Source organism: Lingula anatina, chromosome 2 (assembly GCF_051362555.1).
Source record: "Lingula anatina isolate TDL-2025a chromosome 2, LinAna3.0, whole genome shotgun sequence".
Lineage (NCBI taxonomy): Eukaryota > Metazoa > Brachiopoda > Lingulata > Lingulida > Lingulidae > Lingula > Lingula anatina.
The window spans coordinates 33,741,263-33,759,707 of record NC_141768.1 but is presented as its reverse complement, the minus strand read 5'-3'; the positions used below and the strand labels follow the sequence as shown (position 1 = coordinate 33,759,707).

The 18,445-nt window shown below is 33.1% G+C and overlaps 1 protein-coding gene and 1 long non-coding RNA gene across 2 annotated transcripts in view; one reads left to right on the top strand and one right to left on the bottom strand.

The window, feature by feature from the left end:
• LOC106162098 (uncharacterized) overlaps nucleotides 1–18,445 on the top strand; it is a 189,048-nt gene that overhangs the window by 8,738 nt on the left and 161,865 nt on the right. The gene's annotated exons all lie outside the window — the stretch shown is intronic.
• LOC147763627 (uncharacterized) lies at nucleotides 10,926–15,992 on the bottom strand. Its single transcript, XR_015333007.1, has 2 exons — nucleotides 15,369–15,992; nucleotides 10,926–12,693 (listed from the first exon to the last, which is right to left on the bottom strand). It is a non-coding gene; the product is annotated as an uncharacterized LOC147763627 (long non-coding RNA).

The window sequence follows — 18,445 nt, the reverse complement described above, 5'->3', positions numbered from 1 at the left end:
CACTTACTGTTCTCAAACAGTACAGTAAATATATATATAGATGTTTCTGTACATATTGCCATCACCTGCGTCTGTCGTCGCCGTCATCGGCGTCGCCGGTGCCGTGCACTTTCATTGTAAACACGATAAGTGGAAGGCAGTTTTACTTTTGGGCTTTATATTTACAGAGCTGATGAATATTCATAAAAAGCAGGTCAAGTTCGAAAATCAGCATGATCGGGCCATTATTGTAGAAGTTATGCTTTTTTTTTCACTTTTCAGCATATATGCAACACTGTAAACACATTCCAAGGAAAACCGATAGGCCTGTTGTCATGAAACTCACAGGAGTAATCTATCTTACTAAAACGCAGGTCAAGTTCGAAAATCAGCATGATCGGGCCACTATTTTAGTAGTTATGCTGTTTTTTCATTTTTCAGCATATATACAACACTGTAAACACAATATAAGAAAAACAGATAGGCCAATTGTCATTAAACTCACAGGAGTGGTCAATCTTACTAAAACGCAGGTTGAGTTCGAAAATCAGCATAATCGGGCCATTATTTTAGAAGTTATGCTGTTTTTTCACATTTCCTCAGATTAAATTTTTAGGCATGTTAACAGTCTTATTGTTTTACTAATAAGATACATAAAAGTGTTTGTTTGACATTTCCTGCATCTTTACAACATTGTAAGTTGATTATGTAAAAATGATGGTAAACTTGTTATCGTGTATTGTGTAATAAAGTGTCAAAAATGGAAATAAACTCATATCATTGCAGTTTGTCAGATTCAATCATTAACTATGTTCAGAATCTCAGATGGAGGAAATTGGACATTTAACACTATTCTATTGATATTTTTCCCATCTCATCAATTTTCTTAGTTGATCATATAAAAATTGCAGTAAACTGTTTATTTTGTTTTATGTTAAAAAATTGTTAAAAATGAAAAAAAAAAATTTCAGAACAGTGCTGTCTTTGTTTACATTTTGGCATTTTCAAGTTGTGACTTTGAAGTTCCATGGGCCTGAAGACCTTTGCTAGTCACATTTTCTGAATATCCATGATACTAATATTTTATTATTAAAATTGATGGTCATTATGCTGTTAAACATTATGTAATATTGCATCAAAATTAAAAAAAAAAGTATTTTGGGCACTGCTCCCATGATGACCATTTAAGAAAAACCATGTCACTTACTGTTCTCAAACTTACAGGAAAGAAACATGGGACTAAAATACAGCTTCAGTAGGCAATGCAGTCTGTTTGGTAATTCTTACTGCCAGTTAAACGGTTTCACATATTGGCATTTTCAAAGTGTGACTTTGAAGTTCCACGGTCTTGTTTATTATTGCATCAAAATTGGCAAAATGACCTCTTTTGCATCCTTTTTTATGTACAGACACAGATGTGTCTGTACATATTGCCATCACCTGCGTCTGTCGTCGCCGTCGCCGTCCCTGTCGCCGTCGCCGTCGCCGTCGCCGTGCACTTTCATCGTTAACACGAAAAGTGGAAGACAGTTTTACTTTTTGGCTTTATATTTACAGAGCTGATGAATATTCATAAAACGCAGGTCGAGTTCGAAAATCAGCATGTTTGGGCAATTATTGTAGTATTTATGCTGTGTTTTCACTTTTTAGCATATTTGCAACACTGTTAACACATTACAAGGAAAACCGATAGGCCTGTTGTCATGAAACTCATAGGAGTAATTAATCTTACTAAAACACAGATCAAGTTCGAAAATCGGCATGATCGGGCCACTATTTTAGTAGTTATGCTGTTTTTTTCACTTTTCAGCATATTTGCAACACTGTTAACACATTTCAAGGAAAACCGAAAGACCTGTTGTCATGAAACTCACAGGAGTAATCAGTCTTACTAAAACGTAGGTCAAGTTCGAAAATCAGCATAATCGGGCCATTATTTTATAAGTTATGCTGTTTTTTCACATTTCCTCAGATTCAATTCTTAGGCATGTTAACAGTCTCATTATTTAACTAATGAGATTCGTAAAAGTGTTTGTTTGACATTTCCTGCATCTTTACAACATTGTTAGTTGATAATGTAAAAATGATGGTAAACTTATTATCATGTATTGTATAATAGAGTTTCAAAAATGGAAATAAACTCATATCATTGCAGTTTGTCAGATTCATTCATTCACTATGTTCAGAAACTCAGAATGGAGGAAATTGGACATTAAACACTGTTCTATTGATATTTTTTCCCATCTCATCAATTTTCTTAGTTGATCATATATAAATGGCAGTAAATTGTTAATTTTGTTATATGTTAAAAAATTGTTAAAAATGGAAAAAAAACATTTCAGGACAGTGCTGTCTTGTCTACATTTTGGCATTTTCAAGGTGTGACTTTGAAGTTCCTTTGGCCTGAAGACCTTTGCTAGGAACATTTTCTGAATATCCATGATACTAATATTTTATTATTAAAAATTGATGGTAATTATCCTGTTAAACATTATGTAATAGTGCATCAAAATTTGAAGAAACCCCTATTTTGGACACTGCTCCCATGATGACCATTTAAGGAAAACCATGTCACTTACTGTTCTCAAACTTACAGGAAGAAACATGGGACTTAAATAAAGCTTCAGTGGGCAATGCAGACTATTTGGTAAATTTTTTTGGCAGTTAATCAGTTTTTTGTGAAAATTTAATTTTTCACATATTGGCATTTTCAAGGTGTGACTTAGAACCTCCACAAGCTTGAAGACCCATGCTAATCACATTTTCTGAAAATCCACGATACGGATCTTTTATTATTAAAAACTGATGGTCATTATGCTGTTAAGCATTATGTAATATTGCATTAAAATAGAAGAAAACACAATTTTGGGTGCTGCTGCCATGATGACCATTATGGGAAAACCATGTTACTTATGATTGTCAAACTTTCAAAAAAGAAACAAAGGACTAAAATGCAGCCTGAGTTGGAAAAGCAGTCTAATTGGCTTCTTTTTCTAGAAGTTATACATTTTAGTGAAATATTCATTTTTATCATGTTGGCATATTCATTGTGGGACTCGAAGCTCCCATGGACATGAAGCCAAATGGTAATCAAATTTTCTACATGTCCATGCTATTTATAGTCAATAATCAAAAATTGGTGATAATTATTCTGTAATTTATTATGTAATGTTACATCAAAATTGACAAAAATCTTTTTGCACTGCTACTACAAACATTATGAAAAGAAAACTATGTTACTTATTATTATTTTCAACTTACAAGTATGATTTGTAGGATTGGCATGCAGTTCAAATTAGAAAGCCAGCTCAAATGGGTTATCATTTATTATTGAATTTAAGCAGTTTTATGTGAAATTTTCATTTTTCTCATTCTGGCATTTTCAAAGTGTGAACTTAAACTCCCATGGGCCTGAAGCCTTACGCTTGTTACACATTTCACTTACATTGGTATTACCTGTTGAGCATAATTAAAATTTGATGTTGAATTTGCAGTTAAGCATAATATACTTTTGCATCAGAATTGACAGTAGCCTGTTTTGTGCATTGTTATTGTCTGCTTTTTGTCTGTACATTTGACAGCTTTGCTGCCTTGTTCTGTTATTTTGTCTGTACATTTGACAGCTTTGCTGCCTTGTTCGTTTCTGTTTTCAAAGATAATAGAACAGAAGAGCTTTCTTCCTTCGATCGCCTTCAGCCGCCATGCTTTCTTCACCACGAGTTTAACTGATGAGCATGTGCACTTAATATTTCTCAGGTAGCTTCCACATGGCGAACGGAGACGCGCTTTAATTACTGTACCCCGCAGGGACGACGTGTGGGGAGGCGGAGAGACTATTAAAAGATTAGGCGGTTTTTCTTTCATGTACGTCCACCATTTTTAGGTCACCGGCTTTGTAAAGCCTGGCTTAATTCGTTGAGAATCCGCTCTTAATTGGCTATTTACTTAATAATTAATACTCCGTCAGTCCTTTTTATACATATCTCTGAAAATATTAACACTTTTTAATCAATTATGATGACTTCCATCTTGTAATCATTATCTTAATAAAAATACAAATTTATGAATCCATTAAAATATGTTTAAGCATAATTATCTGTTTATATTAATAAGTTGCCATTCAGTAATAATTTAACACAAATAATCCTCTAATGTGTATGTTGTATGAAGCAACATAACATATTTTACTTAATCATACCAGTTAAACTACTCATTTTATTAGTAACACTTAAGTATCTTCAGTTCATTTTGTTAAATTGTATCATTTAATATATATTATCCGTTACTGATCAAGGATATTAACTCTTTGTCTAATAATACTCACTTCCCATTTCAATAACATTTTTGATTCCTGATATAAACAAACCAAAAAAATGAAAATTATATATATATACAAGTGAAAATACATGCAAAGATATGTGGGTAAATAAAGAAAAATGTTAGTTATAACATTGATAAGCTCATTAAGTTCTATTTAAACTGAATAATAATTTATAATTCATTACTGTTATAAACATTGTTTAATAGTGTAACAAAACAATTATATGGAAAGTTAAAAAAATACTAAATCTACTTAATTCCTTAACATGAAATTTAAATAAAACAATATGGAACAATTAAATTTGACTAAATGTAATATATATTTATTACGAACAAAAGCTAGGCACAACAAAACAAGTGCAGATAAAGCAAGCGTTTGAGTAATCTATCCTCCTGTTTATTAACATGAAAACAATCTAATATTGGCACAGTGCTAATTTCTCTCCTCCCTTTAAAAAATTAATAATTCAAGGATAAATCAAAAATTGATCATGCAGAAAAATAACTCTGTCATCAAAATTTTCTTGGAATATTTTTATGTACAGACACAGATGTTCTGTACATATAGCCGTCACCTGCGTCTGTCGTCGCCGTCGCCGTCGTCGCTGTTGCCGTGCACTCAGCGATAACACGATAAGTGGAATACCGTTTTACATTTTGTATTCAAATTTACTGAACTGATGAATATTCATAATATGCAGGTCTAGTTCGAAAATCAGCATGATCGGGCCATTTTTAGGGAATTTATGCAGTTTTTTCACTTTTTTCAGCATATATGCAGCACCGATAACACGATAAGTGGAAAACCATTTTACCTTTTGACTTGAAACTTGCAGAACTGATGAATATTCATAATACGCAGGTCAAGTTCGAAAATCAGCATGATCGGGTCACTTTTAGGGAATTTATGCAGTTTTTTCACTTTTTTCAGCATATATGCAGCACCGATAACACGATAAGTGGAAAACCATTTTACCTTTTGACTTGAAACTTGCAGAACTGATGAATATTCATAATACGCAGGTCAAGTTCGAAAATCAGCATGATCGGGCTATTTTGAGGGAATTTATGCTGTTTTTTCACTATTTTCAATATAAATGCAACACTGATAACACAATATAAGAAAAACAGATTGGCCAATTGTTATTATACTCACAGGAGTGGTCAATCTTACTAAAACGCAGGTTGAGTTCGAAAATCAGCATAATCGGGCCATTATTTTAGAAGTTATACTGTTTTTTTCACATTTCCTCAGATTCAATTATTAGGCATGTTAACAGTCTCATTATTTAACTAATAAGATGCCTAAAAGTGTTTGTTTGATATTTCCTGCATCTTTACAACATTGTTAGTTGATTATGTAAAAAACATGGTAAACTTGTTATCATGTATTGTGTAATAAAGTGTCAAAAATGGAAATAAACTCATATCATTGCAGTTTGTCAGATTCAATCATCCACTATGTTCAGAATCTCAGAATGGAGGAAATTGGACATTTAACACTGTTCTATTGATACTTTTCCCATCTCATCAATTTTTTTAGTTGGTCATATAAAAATGGCAGTAAAATGTTTATTTTGTTTTATGTTAAAAAAGTGTTAAAAATGGAAATAAACCCATTTCAGAACAGTGCTGTCTTGTTTACATTTTGGCATTTTCAAGGCGTGACTTTGAAGTTCCATGGGCTGAAGACCTTTGCTAGTCACATTTTCTGAATATCTGTGATACAAATATTTTATAATTAAAAATTGATGGTCATTAAGCTGTTAAACATTATGTAATATTGCATCAAAATTTGAAGAAACCCCTATTTTGGGCACTGCTTCCATGATGACCATTTAAAGAAAATCATGTCACTTACTGTTCTCAAACTTACAGGAAAGAAACATGGGACTAAAATACAGCTTCAGTAGGCAATGCAGTCTGTTTGGTATTTTTTTTTTTTTTTTTTTTTTTTTTGGCAGTTAAACAGTTTTTTGTGAAAATTTAATTTTTCACATATTGGCATTTTCAAGGTGTGACTTTAAAGTTCCATGATCTTGAAGACTTTTGCTTGTCACATTTTCTGAATGTCCATGTTACTAATATTTTATTAATAACATTTGATTGTCATTATGCTGTTAAACATTATTTAATGTTGTATCAAAATTTGAAGAAACCCCTATTTTGGGCACTGCTCCTATGATGACCATTTAAGGGAAATCATGTCACTTACTGTTCTCAAACTTATAGGAAAGAAACATGGGACTAAAACACAGCTTCAATAGGCAACGCAGTCTGTTTGGTAAATTTTTCTGGCAATTTAACAGTTTTTTGTGAAAATTTAATTTTTCACTTATTTGCATCTTTATTTTCTGTTCTTTGTCTGTACATTTGACAGCTTTGCTGCCTTGTTTTCACTTTTTTCAGCATATATGCAGCACTGATAACACAATATAAGAACAAGGCAGCAAAGCTGTCAAATGTACAGACAAAAACCAGAAAATAAAACGCAGGAAATAGGATACTGTCAATTCTGATGAATTATGTATTATGCTTACTGTAACTGCATAGCCAACATCAAATTCCTATTCTGCATAACATTGGATTAGGATGAAAGTAAAATGTGTATCAAGCATTAGACTAAGTTCCCATACCTAGATCAATCTAACAGGATCAATCCAACTCCAAGGGGTTTCTCACTAAATTGCTTTCAGTTTGAGAGTCTTAGGATTCTGGCATGCCAGTTTCAGTAGGTGTGACAGACAACTAAGCCACTTACATTGATTGCAATTTAGCGAGAATTCCTATGGAGATAGATCGATCCACAGTTAGCGTGATAGGGTCTGGAAATAGTCCCTAAGGTGTCAGGCTGATAAGAGTTAAACTTTGGAAATGCCAGAATGAGGTACAGTGAAAATTACACACAAAAAAAATTGCTTAAACTCATTAAAAAATATCTATCTATCTATCTATCTATATCTATATCTATCTATCTATATATATATATATAATTATTATTATTATTATTATTTATTTATTTTTTTTTTGGCTGTATGTCAATCCTAAGAATCATTCTTGTAACTTAACAAAATACAGAAAATGTTACAAAGTAAGAGTACAGGGCTCCTGGCAGATGGGAGTGATAGGTCACAACTTGAAAATGCCAGTATAGCACTCTATAAACCTGCATTGCTTCCAAAACAGAAAACAATCACACTGGTTTTCAAACACAAGCTGCACTTCTGTCTTATGAAACTTTTCAGTAAGTTTCAGTATCGTAAGTAACATGGTTTTCCCTTACTCACTATCCTGGCAGCAGTGTCCAAAATAGGGTTTTCTTCAACTTTCATGCAATAAAACATAATACTTAACAGCATAATGACCATCAAATTTTTTATAAAAAAATAAAAGTATCATGAATATTCAGAAAATGTGATTTGGGAAGGTCTTCAAGGCCATGGAAGTTCAGAGTCACACTTTCAAAATGCCAAAATGTAAACAAGAGATAACTGTACTGAAATGATTTTCTTTCCATTTTCAACACCTTTTTTAAAACAAAATGATCAATAAACTGTCATTTTTAAATGTTCAACTAGGAAAATTGTTGACATAGGAAAAATATCAATAGAACAATTTTCAATGTCCAATTTGCTCCATTTGCAGATGCTGAACATAGTGAATGATTAAATCTGACAAACTGCAATGATGAGTTCCTTTCCATTTATGATACTTTATTACACAATGCACAATATTATAACAGGTTCACCGTCATTTTTATATAATCAACTAACAATATTGTTAAGAAGCAGAAAATGTCAAAACAACACTTTTACATATCTTATTAGTTCCATAATGAGACTGTTAAGAATGTTGTTAATTAATGTTGCCTAAGAATTAAATCTGAAGAAATAACAATTATATACAAAAATACAGAAAATGCACAGCACTTCTGGTGGATGGGAGTAAAAAATCACATCTTGAAGATGCTAGTGTTTGAAAAATAAATTCAAAAAAATTTTTAATAAAACGTAAAAAATTCCAATAAAGCTGCTATTCAAACTTTGAATCTAGCTGTATTAACTTGATATTAATAACCCCACCAAGTTTGAGAAAAATAAAGCACTGTTATTCATCTATAGCATGTTGGCATAACACATTCTTTTTGTTGTAAATTTATTTGCAATGTTAAACACCATTTTTCTGCACAATTATCACCAAATCCTAATTTTGTGACACAGTTAAGAGAGCTAAACCTATGGGACTTTACAGGGAAATCTCAAGGAGTGTTTTATGTAATCTCATTTAATGGCCAATTGAAAATTAATGAGTAGGCAAGTGACTTTATAGACCTTAATTTAATTAGTGATCACCCAAGGGACAATTTTATAGACTGCCATCCATACAGTACCATCATATAGCACAAAGGTGTTGCATACATGCTGAAAAAAGTGAAAAAACAGCATTACTTCCCTAAAAATGACCCGATCATGCTGATTTTCTAACTTGACCTGTGTATTATGAATATTCATTAGTTCTGCAAGTTTCAAACCAAAAGGTAAAATGGTTTTCCACTTATCATGTTATCAGTGTTGCATATATGGTGAAAAAAGTGAAAAACAGCATAACTTCCATAAAAATGACCCGATCATACTGATTTTCAAACTTGACCTGCGTATTATGAACATTCATCAGTTCTGTAAGTTTTCCACTTATCGTGTTATCGGTGCTGCATATATGCTGAAAAAAGTGAAAAAACAGCATAACTACCCTAAAAATGACCCGATCATGCTGATTTTCGAACTTGACCTGCGTAATATGAATATTCATTAGTTCTGCAAGTTTCAAGCCAAAAGGTAAAATGATTTTTATGTACAGACACAGATGTGTCTGTACATATTGCCATCACCTGCGTCTGTCGTCGCCGATGCCGATGCCGATGCCGATGCCGATGCCGATGCCGTCGCCGGCGCCGTGCACTTTCCTTGTAAACACGATAAGTGGAAGGCAGTTTCACTTTTTGGCTTTATATTTACAGAGCTGATGAATATTCATAAAACGCAGGTCAAGTTCGAAAATCAGCATGATTGGGCCATTATTGTAGAAGTTATGCTGTTTTTTCACTTTTCAGCATATATGCAACCTTGTAAACACATTTCAAGGAAAACCGTTAGGCTTGTTGTCACGAAACTCACAGGAGTAATCAATCTTACTAAAACGCAGGTCAAGTTCGAAAATCAGCATGATCGGGCCACTATTTTAGTAGTTATGCGTTTTTTTCATTGTTCAGCATATATGCAACACTGTAAACACAATATAAGAAAAACAGAAAGCCCAATTGTCATTAAACTCACAGGAATGGTCAGTCTTACTAAAACGCAGGTTGAGTTCGAAAATCAGCATAATCGGGGCATTATTTTAGAAGTTATGCTGTTTTTTCACATTTCCTCAGATTTCCTCAGATTTAATTCTTAGGCATGTTAAAAGCCTTATTATTTAAGTAATAAGATACGTAAAAGTGTTTGTTTGACATTTCCTGCATCTTTACAACATTGTTAGTTGATTATGTAAAAATGATGGTAAACTTGTTATCATGTATTGTGTAATCAAGTGTCAAAAACGGAAATAAACTCATATCATTGCAGTTTGTCAGATTCAATCATCCACTATGTTCAGAATCTCAGAATGGAGGAAATTGGACATTTAACACTGTTCTATTGATACTTTTCTCATCTCATCAATTTTCTTAGTTGGTCATAAAAAAATGGCAGTAAAATGTTTATTTTGTTTTATGTTAAAAAAGTGTTAAAAACGGAAATAAACCCATTTCAGAAGAGTGCTGTCTTGTTTACATTTTGGCATTTTCAAGATGTGACTTTGAAGTTCCATGGGCCTGAAGACCTTTGCTAGTCACATTTTTATGTACAGACACAGATGTGTCTGTACATATTGTCATCACCTGCGTCTGTCGTCGCCGATGCCGATGCCGTCGCCGACGCCGTGCACTTTCCTTGTAAACACGATAAGTGGAGGGCAGTTTTACTTTTTGGCTTAATATTTACAGAGCTGATGAATATTCATAAAACGCAGGTCAAGTTCGAAAATCAGCATGATCAGGCCATTTTAAGGGAAGTTATACTGTTTTTTCACTTTTTTCAGCATATATGCAACCCTGTAAACACATTTTAAGGAAAACCAGTAGGCCTGTTGTCATGAAACTCACAGGAGTAATCAGTCTTATGAAAACGCAGGTCAAGTTCGAAAATCAGCATGATCGGGCCACTGTTTTAGTAGTTTTCATTTTTCAGCATATATGCAACACTGTAAACACAATATAAGATAAACAGATTGGCCAATTGTCATTAAACTCACAGTAGTGGTCAATCTTACTAAAATGCAGGTTGAGTTTGAAAATCAGCATAATCGCGGCATTATTTTAGAAGTTATGCTGTTTTTTCACATTTCCTCAGATTCAACTCTTAGGCATGTTAACAGTCTCATTATTGAACTAATAAGATACGTAAAAGTGTTTGTTTGACATTTCCTGCATCTTTACAACATTGTTAGTTGATTATGTAAAAATGATGGTAAACTTGTTATCGTGTATTGTGTAATAAAGTTTCAAAAATGGAAATAAACTCATATCATTGCAGTTTGTCAGATTTAATCATTCACTATGTTCAGAATCTCAGAATGGAGGAAATTAGACATTTAACACTATTCTATTGATATTTTCCCCATCTCATCAATTTTCTTAGTTGATCATATAAAAATTGCAGTAAACTGTTTATTTTGTTTTATGTTAAAAAAAGTGTTAAAAATGGAAATAAACCCATGTCAGAACAGTGCTGTCTTGTTTCACATTTCCTCAGATTCAATTCTTAGGCATGTTAACAGTCTCATTATTTAACTAATAAGACATGTTAAAGTGTTTGGTTGACATTTCCTGTATCTTTACAACATTATTAGTTGATTATGTAAAACTGACGGTAAACTTGTTATCATGTATTGTGTAATAAAGTTTCAAAAATGGAAATAAACTCATATCATTGCAGTTTGTCAGATGCAATCATCCACTATGTTTAGAATCTCAGAATGGAGGAAATTGGACATTTAACACTGTTGTATTTATATTTTTCACATCTCATCAATTTTCTTAGTTGATCATATAAAGATGGCAATAACCTGTTAATTTTGTTTTATGTTAAAAAAATTGTTAAAAATGGGAAAAAAAAAACATTTCAGAACAGTGCTGTCTTGTTTACATTTTGGCATTTTCAAGTTGTGACTTTGAAGTTCCATATGGGCCTGAAGACCTTTGCTAGTCACATTTTCTGAATATCCATGATACTAATATTTTATTATTAAAATTGATGGTCATTATGCTGTTAAACATTATGTAATATTGCATCAAAATTTGAAAAAAAAACTATTTTGGGCACTGCTCCCATGATGACCATTTAAGAAAAACAATGTCACTTACTGTTTTCAAACAGTACAGTAAACATGTACAGATGTGTCTGTACATATTGCCATCACCTGTATCTGCCGTCGCCGCCATCACTGTCGCCGGCGCTGGCGCCGTGCACTTTCATTGTAAACATGATAAGTGGAAGGCAGTTTTACTTTTTCGCTGTATATTTACAGAGCTGATGAATATTCATAAAACGCAGGTCATGTTCGAAAATCAGCATGATCGGGCCATTTTAAGGGAAGTTATGCTGTTTTTTAACTTTTCAGCATATATGCAACACTGTTAACACATTTCAAGGAAAACTGATAGGCCTGTTGTCATGAAACTCACAGGAGTAATCGATCTTATTATAACGCAGGTCAGGTTCGAAAATCGGCATGATCGGGCCACTGTTTTAGTAGTTATGCTTTTTTCTTCACTTTTCAGCATATATGCAACACAGAAAATACAATATAAGAAAAACAGATGGGCCAATTGTCATGAAACTCACAGGAGTGGTCATTCCTGCTAAAACGCAGGTTGAGTTAAAAAATCAGCTTAATCGGGCCATTATTTCAAAGAAATGCCGTTTTTTCACATTTCCTCAGATTCATTTCTTAGGCATGTTAACAGTTTCATTATTTAATTAATAAAATACGTAAAAGTGTTTGTTTGGCATTTCCTGCATCTTTACAACATTATTAGTTGATTATGTAAAAATGATGGTAAACTTGTTATCGTGTATTGTGTAATAAAGTTTCAAAAATGGAAATAAACTCATATCATTGCAGTTTGTCAGATTCAATCATTAAAATTTTGCATCAGAATTGACAGTAGCCTATTATGTGCATAGTTATTTCCTGTTTTTTGTCTGTACATTTGACAGCTTTGCTGCCTTGTTCACTTATCATGTTATCAGTGTTGCATATATGGTGAAAAAAGTGAAAAACAGCATAACTTCCCTAAACAAGGCAGCAAAGCTGTCAAATGTACAGACAAAAAACAGGAAATAACTATGCACAAAATAGGCTACTGTCAATTCTGATGCAAAAATACATTATATCAAACTGCAAATTCAACATCAAATTTTAATTATCCTCAACAGGTAATACCAATGTAATTAAAATATGTGACAAGTTTACACTTTGAAAATGTATAACTTCCAGAAAAAGAAGTTCCTTAGACTGCTTTTCCAACTCAGACTGCATTTTAGTCCAGTATTTCTTTTTTGAAAGTTTGGCAATCATAAGTAACATGGTTTTCCCATAATGGTCATCATGGCAGCAGCACCCAAAATTGTGTTTTCTTCTATTCTGATGCAATATTACATAATGGTTAACAGCATAATAACTCAATTTTAATAATAAAATATACGTATCATGGATTTTCAGAAAATGTGACTAGCATGGGTCTTCAAGCCCGTGGAACTTCAAAGTCACACCTTGAAAATGCCAATATGTGAAAAATTAAATTTTCACAAAATAACTGTTTAACTGGCAGCAAGAATTACCAAACAGACTGTATTTCCTATTGAAGCTGTATTTTAGTCCCATGTTTCTTTCCTGTAAGTTTGAGAACAGTAAATGACATGGTTTTTCTTAAATGGTCATCATGGGAGCAGTGCCCAAAATAGTTTTTTTTTTCAAATTTTGATGCAATATTACATAATGTTTAACAGCATAATGACCATCAACTTTAATAATAAAATATTAGTATTATGGATATTCAGAAAATGTGACTAGCAAAGGTCTTCAGGCCCATGGAACTTCAAAGTCACAACTTGAAAATGCCAAAATGTAAACGAGACAGCACTGTTCTGAAATGTTTTTTTTTTTCCATTTTTAACAATTTTTAACATAAAACAAAATTATCAGTTTTCTGCCGTTTTTATATGATAAACTAAGAAAATTGATGAGATGGGAAAAATATCAACAGAGCAGTGTTAAATGTCCAATCTCTTCCATTCTGAGATTCTGAACATAGTGAATGATTGAATCTGACAAACTGCAATGATATGAGTTTATTTCCATTTTTGAAACTTTATTACACAATACACGATAACAAGTTTACCATCATTTTTACATAATCAACTAATAATGTTGTAAAATTGCAGGAAATGCCAAACAAACACTTTTACCTATCTTATTAGTTCAATAATGAAACTGTTTACATGCCTAAGAATTAAATCTGAGGAAATGTGAAAAAACTGCATTTCTTTAAAATAATGGCCCGATTATGCTGATTTTTTAACTCAACCTGCGTTTTAGCAGGAATGACAACTCCTGTGAGTTTAATGACAATTGGCCTATCTGTTTTTCTTATATTGTGTTTACAGTGTTGCATATATGCTGAAAAGTGAAAAAAAAAAGCATAACTACTAAAATAGTGGCCCGATCATGCCGATTTTCGAACTTGACCTGCATTTTATGAATATTCATCAGCTCTGTAAATATACAGCCAAAAAGTAAAACTGCCTTCCACTTATCGTGTTTACAATGAAAGTGCATGGCGCCGGCGACAGCGACAGTGACGGCCACGATGGCGACGACAGACGCAGGTGATGGCAATATGTACAGACACATCTGTACATATTAACTGTACTGTTTGAGAACAGTAAGTGACATGGTTTTTCTTATATGGTCATCATGGGAGCAGTGCCCAAAATAGGTCTTTTTCAAATTTTGATGCAATATTACATAATGTTTAACAGCATAATGATCATCAATTTTTAATAATAAAATATTAGTATCATGGACAAATAGTAAACGTGACTAACAAAGGTTTTTAGGCCGATGGAACTTCAAAGTCACACCTTCAAAATGCCAAAATGTAAACAAGACTGCACTGTTCTGAAATGGGTTTATTTCCATTTTTAACACTTTTTTAACATAAAACAAAATTAATAGGTTACTGCCATTTTTATAAGATCAACTAAGAAAATTGATGAGATGTGAAAAATATCAATAGAACAGTGTTAAATGTCCAATTTCTTCCATTCTGAGATTCTGAACATAGTGAATGATTGAATCTGACAAACTGCAATGATATGAGTTTATTTCCATTTTTGACACTTTATTATACAATACACGATAACAAGTTTACCATCATTTTTACATAATCAACTAACAATGTTGTAAAGATGCAGGAAATGTCAAACAAACACTTTTACGTATCTTATTACTTAAATAATAAGGCTATTAACATGCCTAAGAATTAAATCTGAGGAAATCTGAGGAAATGTGAAAAACAGCATAACTTCTAAAATAATGCCCCGATTATGCTGATTTTCGAACTTGACCTGCGTTTTAGTAAGATTGATTATTCCTGTGAGTGTCATGACAACAGGCCTAACGGTTTTCCTTAAAATGTGTTTACAAGGTTGCATATATGCTGAAAAGTGAAAAAACAGCATAACTTCTACAATAATGGCCCGATCATGCTGATTTTCGAACTTGACCTGCGTTTTATGAATATTCATCAGCTCTGTAAATATAAAGCCAAAAAGTAAAACTGCCTTCCACTTATCGTGTTTACAAGGAAAGTGCACGGCGACGGCATCGGCATCGGCATCGCCATCGGCGACGGCGACGACAGACGCAGGTGATGGCAATATGTACAGACACATCTGTGTCTGTACATAAAAATGACCCGATCATGCTGATTTTCGAACTTGACCTGCGTATTATGAATATTCATCAGTTTTGTAAGTTTCAAGGGAAAAGGTAAAATGGTTTTCCACTTATCGTGTTATCGGTGCTGCATATATGCTGAAACAAGACAGCACAGTTCTGCAATGGGTTTACTTCCATTTTTATGTACAGACACAGATGTGTCTGTACATATTGCCATCACCTGCGTCTGTCGTCGCCGTCGCCGATGGCGATGCCGATGCCGATGCCGTCGCCGTGCACTTTCCTTGTAAACACGTTAAGTGGAAGGCAGTTTTACTTTTTGGCTTTATATTTACAGAGCTGATGAATATTCATAAAACGCAGGTCAAGTTCGAAAATCAGCATGATCGGGCCATTATTGTAGAAGTTATGCTGTTTTTTCACTTTTCAGCATATATGCAACCTTGTAAACACATTTTAAGGAAAACCGTTAGGCCTGTTGTCATGACACTCAAAGGAATAATCAATCTTACTAAAACGCAGGTCAAGTTCGAAAATCAGCATGATCGGGCCACTATTTTAGTAGTTATGCGTTTTTTTCATTGTTCAGCATATATGCAACACTGTAAACATAATATAAGAAAAACAGTAAGCCCAATTGTCATTAAACTCACAGGAATGGTCAGTCTTACTAGAACTCAGGTTGAGTTCGAAAATCAGCATAATCGGGGCATTATTTTAGAAGTTAGGCTGTTTTTTCACATTTCCTCAGAATTCCTCAGATTTAATTCTTAGGCATGTTAATAGCCTTATTATTTAAGTAATAAGATACGTAAAAGTGTTTGTTTGACATTTCCTGCATCTTTACAACATTGTTAGTTGATTATGTAAAAATGATGGTAAACTTGTTATCGTGTATTGTGTAATAAAGTGTCAAAAATGGAAATAAACTCATATCATTGCAGTTTGTCAGATTCAATCATTCACTATGTTCAGAATCTCAGAATGGAAGAAATTGGACATTTAACACTGTTCTATTGATATTTTTCACATCTCATCAATTTTCTTAGTTGATCTTATAAAAATGGCAGTAACCTATTAATTTTGTTTTATGTTAAAAAAGTGTTAAAAATGGAAATAAACCCATTTCAGAACAGTGCAGTCTTGTTTACATTTTGGCATTTTGAAGGTGTGACTTTGAAGTTCCATCGGCCTAAAAACCTTTGTTAGTCACGTTTACTATTTGTCCATGATACTAATATTTTATTTCAAGTTGTGACTTTGAAGTTCCATGGGCCTGAAGACCTTTGCTAGTCACATTTTCTGAATATCCATAATACTAATATTTTATTATTAAAGTTGATGGTCATTATGCTGTTAAACATTATGTAATATTGCATCAAAATTTGAAAAAAAAAAACTATTTTGGGCACTGCTCCCAGGATGACCATTTAAGAAAAACCATGTCATTTACTGTTCTCAAACTTACAGGAAAGAAACATGGGACTAAAATACAGCTTCAGTAGGAAATACAGTCTGTTTGGTAATTCTTGCTGCCAGTTAAACAGTTATTTTGTGAAAATTTAATTTTTCACATATTGGCATTTTCAAGGTGTGACTTTGAAGTTCCACGGGCTTGAAGACCCATGCTAGTCACATTTTCTGAAAATCCATGATAGGTATATTTTATTATTAAAATTGAGTTATTATGCTGTTAACCATTATGTAATATTGCATCAGAATAGAAGAAAACACAATTTTGGGTGCTGCTGCCATGATGACCATTATGGGAAAACCATGTTACTTATGATTGCCAAACTTTCAAAAAAGAAATACAGGACTAAAATGCAGTCTGAGTTGGAAAAGCAGTCTAAGGAACTTCTTTTTCTGGAAGTTATACATTTTCACAGTGTAAACTTGTCACATATTTTAATTACATTGGTATTACCTGTTGAGGATAATTAAAATTTGATGTTGAATTTGCAGTTTAACATAATGTATTTTTGCATCAGAATTGACAGTAGCCTATTTTGTGCATAGTTATTTCCTGTTTTTTGTCTGTACATTTGACAGCTTTGCTGCCTTGTTAAAACACTTTTTTAACATAAAACAAAATAAACAGTTTTCTACCATTTGTATATAATCAACAAAGAAAATTGATGAGATGGGAAAAATATCAATAGAACAGTGTTAAATGTCCAATTTCCTCCATTCTGAGATAATGAATATAGTAGCTGATTGAATCTGACAAACTCCAATGATATGAGTTTATTTCCATTTTTGACACTTTATAACATAATACACAATAACAGATTACCATCATTTTTACATAATCAACTAACAATGTTCTGGCGATGATGATCTTACGTGAACGATTCTCTGCCGAAGATATGCCGTGAGTGGGGAAGGGGGGGTTAAAGATAAAATTAAAAATATATATTATTTATAATATTCAAAGGGGGAGGGGGGATTAAAATAATGATCTCCCACTGACGATCGTTCGCAAACTAAGTTCCTTGAACTAATATAAAAACTGCATTTTATTATTGCTTACATCGCGAACAATCTCCCGAAGATGATATGAAAATTGCCTTTACGTCCAGCTAGGATCGCAAACGATATCCCTCTGAAATGATCTTACGCAAACAAAGTTCTGAGGATATTACGCGAACGATTCTCCGCCGAAGATATAATGTGAGCGGGGGAGGGGGGGCTGATTAAAGATCAAATGAAAATGATTTTTTTAAATCCAAAGTGTGTGTGTGTGGGAGGGGGGGGAGGGAGTTAAATAATGATCTCCCGCTGACGATCTTCCGCGAACGAAGTTCCCTAAATCCCTTGAACTAATATAAAAATTGCATTTCATTCTTGATTACATCGCAAACGATCTGGCGATGATGATCTTACGCGATTCTCCGCTGAAGATATGCCGTGAGCGGGAGAAGGGGGGGGTTAAAGATAAAATGAAAAATATATGTTATTTATGAAATTCAAAGGGAGACTGGGGTTAAAATAATGATCTCCTGCTGACGATCTTTCACGAACGAAGTTCCCTTGAACTAATATGAAAAGTGCATTTTATTCTCGTTTACATCGCGTACGA